This window comes from Vanacampus margaritifer, chromosome 6 (genome assembly GCF_051991255.1).
Source record: "Vanacampus margaritifer isolate UIUO_Vmar chromosome 6, RoL_Vmar_1.0, whole genome shotgun sequence".
Lineage (NCBI taxonomy): Eukaryota > Metazoa > Chordata > Actinopteri > Syngnathiformes > Syngnathidae > Vanacampus > Vanacampus margaritifer.
The window spans coordinates 9,106,469-9,113,108 of NC_135437.1; the positions used below are offsets into that span (position 1 = coordinate 9,106,469).

At 40.0% G+C, this 6,640-nt stretch overlaps 1 pseudogene; it reads right to left on the reverse strand.

Annotated features, from left to right (window-relative positions):
• Positions 1-3,066: 3,066 nt before the first annotated feature.
• On the reverse strand, positions 3,067-3,175 carry LOC144054349 (5S ribosomal RNA; annotated as a pseudogene).
• Positions 3,176-6,640: the final 3,465 nt, after the last annotated feature.

The following is a 6,640-nucleotide window of genomic DNA, read 5'->3' on the forward strand; positions in this document are numbered from 1 at the left end:
AAAAATGCTATATTGGGATACATAGGATGTTATATGCCATTGTTTTTGGGGGGGAAATTGCATGTATCAAAGGTACTAATGGTGTCGGTATGTGGTATCGGTATCGGTGACTACTCAAGAGTTGAATACCCATACTGGTATCAGTCTGAAAACAGTGGTATCGAACATCCCGAATAAACACTATCATTTGTCTAATTTATTTTTTATAATTACACATCTGCATAAGATGGCATCCTTATTAAGTTAAAGAAAACAAAAAGAAAAATAAATAAATATAGATCTACTGACAACAAGGATTAACTTTATTTGTTTTTCAATATGTAACAGAAAAAATGCACCAATCCACTGGATCACATTGCCCTTACTCCACCCCGGGGGAAGAGGGGGGGGGGGTCCGCGGAGGCCCGCCCCACTATTTGAGCAGCACGGAGCTAGATACTCATTTCTATTTGACCTTGGATTCTACAACCAAAGTCACCAGCTATAGCTCAAGGAAGATGTGGCATTTTACAGCGAGGGATAAATTGCATCCAGGTGCAAAATAGGAAAATTGGAGGCAATCCACAAAGTGTCACCTTTGAAATCATGAGAAATGAAAAGCTAAACCTTGTCTTTCATAATTATGTGTGTCTGGGAGATGGACAAATCTTAAATGGGACACTCAGTGAGCTGCCTGCTGCTCTTGTCATAGAGGATAAAAAGTGAAATCAAACCTATATTGAATATATGTGCAAAGTAGTGATTAAACACTGCAACTGTCAAAAGCACAGCACATGGGGAGATTTGTGAATATTTCTGAGGGAGCATTGGCGAAAACAACAACAACACTTCTTCCTGTTCTTTGAAGTCACCCTTTGCTCTTTCTCACCCATGCTGCACTCCCCCTTGTGCTGTCCATCAGCAGGCCATAAATCTACACTCTCATCTGCTGCTGTGCCTCTGAAGTTCAAGAATGTCATTATGGTATTTGGGGCCGTGTGAATTATGGGAACACCTGGAATGGATAAAGGGGTGCAGCACTAGTGAAAAGGGAGGTGTTACCGGGCATCGTTAAACCTATGAAAAGCAACATGCTGACATCCCGCTAGCCAGATGGATTAGTCAGAGGTTAACTATCTTGGAACTCCTAATTAAAACTGGAAACGCAGATTACAAGACTGGTCTTGCAATACATGCTTGCATGCCAAGTAGCAACTTCATATGGGGGAAAAGTGCAGAGAATTTAAGCCTGCTGCTAGGGAGTGAGTTTGTTTTTAAAGGCTGGGGGGTAATAAAAACACAACATGGCTGGGGTCAGTGTCTGACCTGACTCTTTCAGTTTTGCACAACATGTTTGGCATGCCCAACCGTCCCCGTCTCTATATAAGTTGCGACAACATTGTGTTTGTTTGTCTGTCACCGAGGGACACATTCATGGCCCGTTTTTCTTTCAGTATGTTGTGCACGTGTAGGGCATTATAGTGACAGTTAATGGTGATGTGTCCATTGAGTCTGCTGAGTAAAAAAATACTGAGTTCTCACATTTAACTTAAAACGAATAAATATTGTTTTATTTGATGCAATGTTAAACAGTTTTTAGGAACATTTTCAATTAAATATTCACATTATTTTAACTCTTTGACTGCCAAAAACGTTAAAGGAGTGCCATAGACGTTAAAAGACGTTCACTTTGTTTTTTTTTTGTTTTTTTTGGGAAACGGGTGGAGGAAAGCCTTGGCCAGCTGTGCTGAAAGTATCAAGCAGATCTAGTTAGTATAATGCCTATTTTTGGCCCCTAGATGGCAGCGATGACTCTCTTTGGACAAGATTGGGTAGGCGTCAGTAGAAGACGTGAGGCGGAGCTAGAGTGTTGAGGGGAGAATGACTGAGGAAGCGAAAATGGCGACCGGTTGCAAGCAGCTCACGCTTGAGCATTTTTTTCAAAGACAAAAAGCATCGACCAATGCTAAAGAGCACATTGATGACGACGATGATGATGATGGTGACTCCGAGGTTGAATCGGACGACGAGTCCAATGCATAATCATCGGAGGAGTGGGTACAGTCTGATCACGGAGAAGACACTGGTTCTGGACTACGATGCCACCATGAATGGAGTGGATACGATGGATCAGAACATCTCTTACCACCCGGTATAGGAACAGAAGGACACGTAACACCACCGTAACGTCACCGTATCATGATCCTGAGAGTAGACTTGATGGCAACATGGCCAAACACACACTGCAGTATATTCTTGCTATTCCCCGGAAAAAAAAGCCAGCAAGAAAGTGTAGCGTCTGCACGCGAAGGGGCAATCGCAGTGAAACTAATCTGTTGTGCAAATCCTGCTGCGTCCCCTTGCATGCAGGGGAGTGTTACAAAAAGAAAAACTGTATTTGAAACATCCACACAATTGTAAATAGTACCACGGTTGCACACATTTGTAAATAGTTTGCCAAATTGTTTTGTCAAATTGTTACACTGTTGAATGTAAATAAACGTATTTTGCTATCAAAAAACCCTTTTTCATTGTTGGTGGTAGTGTTTTACAGAAGTAAAGCACTGTTTAGGTGTTTGTGGCATCATTCATGGAAAAAAAAAGGTGTCAAATTCATTAGAGTGCATGAAATAATATCGTTTCACAAAAAGCTTGATTTCTCCGTATTTTGTTTCAAAACAGAGCATTTGGGTGAAACTAACCATTTTCTATTGTTGATTACTGAAAAACGGAATAAGGTAGAAACAAACTTTTTTTTTCTGATGAAAGATGAGAGTCCAATCTTTGATTTGGTAGAATGTGTGTTTCCATAGTCCAAACACAAAATTTTCTGTGGACCTTGAAAGATCAGTCAAAATGCTTAAATCGGCTGGCACCCACGGCATCCCTTTTCTGAAAACGTCTGGCAGTCAAAGAGTTAATTCTTTTGATGTTGCCTTTGCCAGCGCAGTAAATTCTGTAGAGTAATTTTTACTCTTTAAATAGAGTAAAATATACATCATCCATCTTCCTCACAAGTGTCACGCCTATTCCAGCTGGCTTCGGGCAGTAGGGTACAACCTAAAATGGTTGCCAGCCAATCACAGAAGCTTACAGCACCTGGTATTGCCAGGCGGTCTCCCATCCAAGTACTAAACAGGTTCAACCCTGCTTAGCTTCCGAGATCGGGTGTTCTCAGGGTAGTATGGCCGTAAGCTCTATTTAGAGTCAATTTTACTCAAAGTATTTTTAGTGTGTATGAGAATGAAAACAAACTAAAAGTAAATTTTGCAAGCAGAGATTTTCACTAAATTTTACAATTTTTTTTCTTTAAACTGTCTTGGAGTTATGGAGATTCCAGCTGACATGAGCGATATACTAACACACAGCAGGAGCTGTGTTGCTCAGGGAGTAGATTGGCTGTTACGGTGTCACCCAACCTGAAGTTTGTTCCTCAATCATTGAATGACTTTTTTTTTTCAAGTCTCTTGCAAGTGTAAATTTTACTTTATTTAGAGTGGGACCAAATCGGCTCAGTTTAGAGTAAAATTTACTTTACAGAATTTACTGTACTTACTTCCAAAATACTGGCATAGCTCTCAGCAAACAGTTGTTTCTCATCTTAATTTTGAATCTTAACTCAAAGAAAGAAAAGAAACAGCTGAAGCGATTCAAATATCGCTTCCATACCAAATTCAGTGACTATTTTTACATGCAGGCAATAACCCTTTTAAAACCCAAATATTAGCAATATTCGAGTTTTGTAAGGTCATGTAAACACGCGCAATAACCCGAATAAGACCCCTGGGTTGCATCACCGGAATTCTTGCTCATATAAACGCATTTGGAATACCTCGATCAAATGGGGCATTGTTTTTTGCTGTGCGCATGCTGGTTATTTTCTTCTTCGTCATCTTGTCTTCTTCTTCGCTTATTTGATTTGCAAGGAATCTTGGTCTATGTAGTCACGGCTTGCATGCGTGGCTCCATCCTACTCCCTTGAATACATTGATTTCTCCGCTGCGTTTTCACATTATTTTGTGTCTCTACGGCAAAAACGCCACAGCTTGTGCCTGTATACACACACAGTAAATACAAGTAGGCCTATAAAAGTCCGTGCTTCTGGCCTGCAACCAACCGGAATTACTCAAGCAGGTAACATCATCAAAGATAACGCTCGCAACAAAGAACCATACTGCTGGAACGAGGAGGAAACCGACTACTATATTTATTAGCGTGGTGAGTAACATAAATATAATGTCTGCCAATGAACGTATAGTAAGTTAAAAGCGGAAAATTACATTTTTTACTTAATTACGTTTTCCTTGCATCGCGGTCCGAACGGGATATTCCAATCGAGTCCAAATGAGCATGTAAACGGGATTAACTCTGTCCACCACACATGTAAACGTGTTGCCTCAAACCAGAATTCTGACCTTAACCCGAATATTGACTGCATTAATTCATTGAAGCAAGCTTTCTGGATCACAATCATGCTGGGCAAAAGGAGTATTCCCCTTGCCGTTTCTAGAAATGAGGAACCATGTCCAAATTGAACAATTAAAATTCAAGAAGTGACAGGTCTTTGCCAGCAACTGATTTGTTTAATTAATGGATGTAATTAAGTTGTATCCCAACCATTCACAAACCAAAAAGCATTCAATACTAACAGCGTTTCTTGAGGAAAATGTCTGGAATGAAGCCATACAGATGACAAGCTCTATGTTATCAAATAAAAAGAAGTGCCCATCAGAGTTATTTGTCAACACACGATACTTTCTCCATATTGCCTTCCAAAACGCACGCACACACAGACACACACACACACACAGACACACACACACACAGACGCACACACACACACACACACACACACAGACACACACACGCACACAGACGCACACACACACACACACACACACACACACACACACACACACACACACACACGCACACACAGAGTGAGTGAATGTAGTTTTTCATTTCCCACTAGTTGGCCATGAATTTTGCCATGTACTTCAAACCCCAGGTGTTCGATAAAACTCTGTCATATCCCCTTTTAAGATAAATTATATTATACGAGGCAGTTTCAAATTGGAAAAAACAACAACAAATGAAACTGATGACAGCAGAAAAAAATTATTGCTTATATGGGAGACATTGCTGCATTACAAAGGCACATTTGGGAATGACAAAATAAATACATTAGTCATTCAACAAAACTGATTTTCTAGACGTCTTTGGAGCTTCCCAAAAGGTTTAGCAACTATCTCCAGCCAAATAATGTTTGCACGATATACAGTAAATATGTACACAGGACTAACAGACATGACCAAATATAATAAAAATGAATGAAAATTAAATCAGGAAAGGATATAGTGTTATCTTTTTGAATGCTCACTTCCTGAATAGATACAGATGTTCTCTCTGTGTAATGAGATGATATTACAGTCACCTCAAGGATTTAGGTTAGGAAGTGGGTCACTGTACTTACTCTGGTTTGCTTTTGTTTAAAGTACTGCTAGGTTGTGATAAAACGCCAGACTTACCCTGCAGGTGTGTCATAATAGCTGGGACTGTCTGTGAGAGAAGTCTGGTTGACTTCCTTTTTAAGACAAGTCAGTAAAGCGTGTGACAGCATGTATGTGCTTCTCTTCACAAGTGGGGGAAGTCACAAGACCTGAAGTCCTCTATTGTGTATGGAAAAAGACTTCACAAAGGACCAAGTGTGTCTCAAACCACATGACCACTGCTATTATCTCTACAAGAGAATTAACCATTGCTCTGTAGATTTGCTAATACTGGGCGGCAAGAAAAATCACTCTTAGTGAGGCTCACTGAAAGTTTTAGCTGGATTTTAGCTTTGCAAAAACATGCCGCCAAAGTCACCATTCTCACTGGGAGCCATAAATTAATCACGTTTTTTATGTTTTAAATTGATTGTACATTAAAAATTCAACATAAAACTGGTAATATTCAAGGCCCTATTTTTGCACCCACCCAACTGTGCACTTTTTCTTTTTCTTTTTCCATTTTAGTAGATTGGGCGCAGTTAGACATATGTATTTGCGTCATTGTGGGCGTTAACAATATCAACTTGATTCCCAGCCTGTCAAAGCGGCCCCTCTCATGCTATCTAAATTCAGCGCAGGTGAGGATAACAGACTCACAGTTTATGAGGAATGCAAGAAAATCACTAATTGTGGATGATGTTGTTCGTACTTGGGGACCGCCATCGATCCTCAATCATATATGTGTGTGTGTGAGAAAAACTCTTAATTCAGATCATTTAGCTCATTTGCGAAGATGACCTGTGTGATAGTTGAAAGAAGTTCTACAATTATTGTTGTTGGGTCTTCCATTTCACCAATGTGTGCATAAAAGAATAGGATTCGGCTTCTGTCATGTTAGTTATTGCTTTGAAGTCTTGACTTTGGTATTTGGACTGTCACCACTTTGTTTTATGTTGCGTCAAAAGTGGTGAGGAGGAGTGAAAGTTGGAGCGATGGACACGATGCAAAGCTTAAAAAAAAGTTGTTTAAAGTTTTAGGATGGTGACGGTGGCAACACCCAGTGTTTTATTTTCTCTGACTCAAAATGGGACCATCATTTTCAAAGGGCCTTGATATTTTCTGAGGTAATGAATCACTTCAGAACGAGAAGGATTTTCTCGCCAACTTGT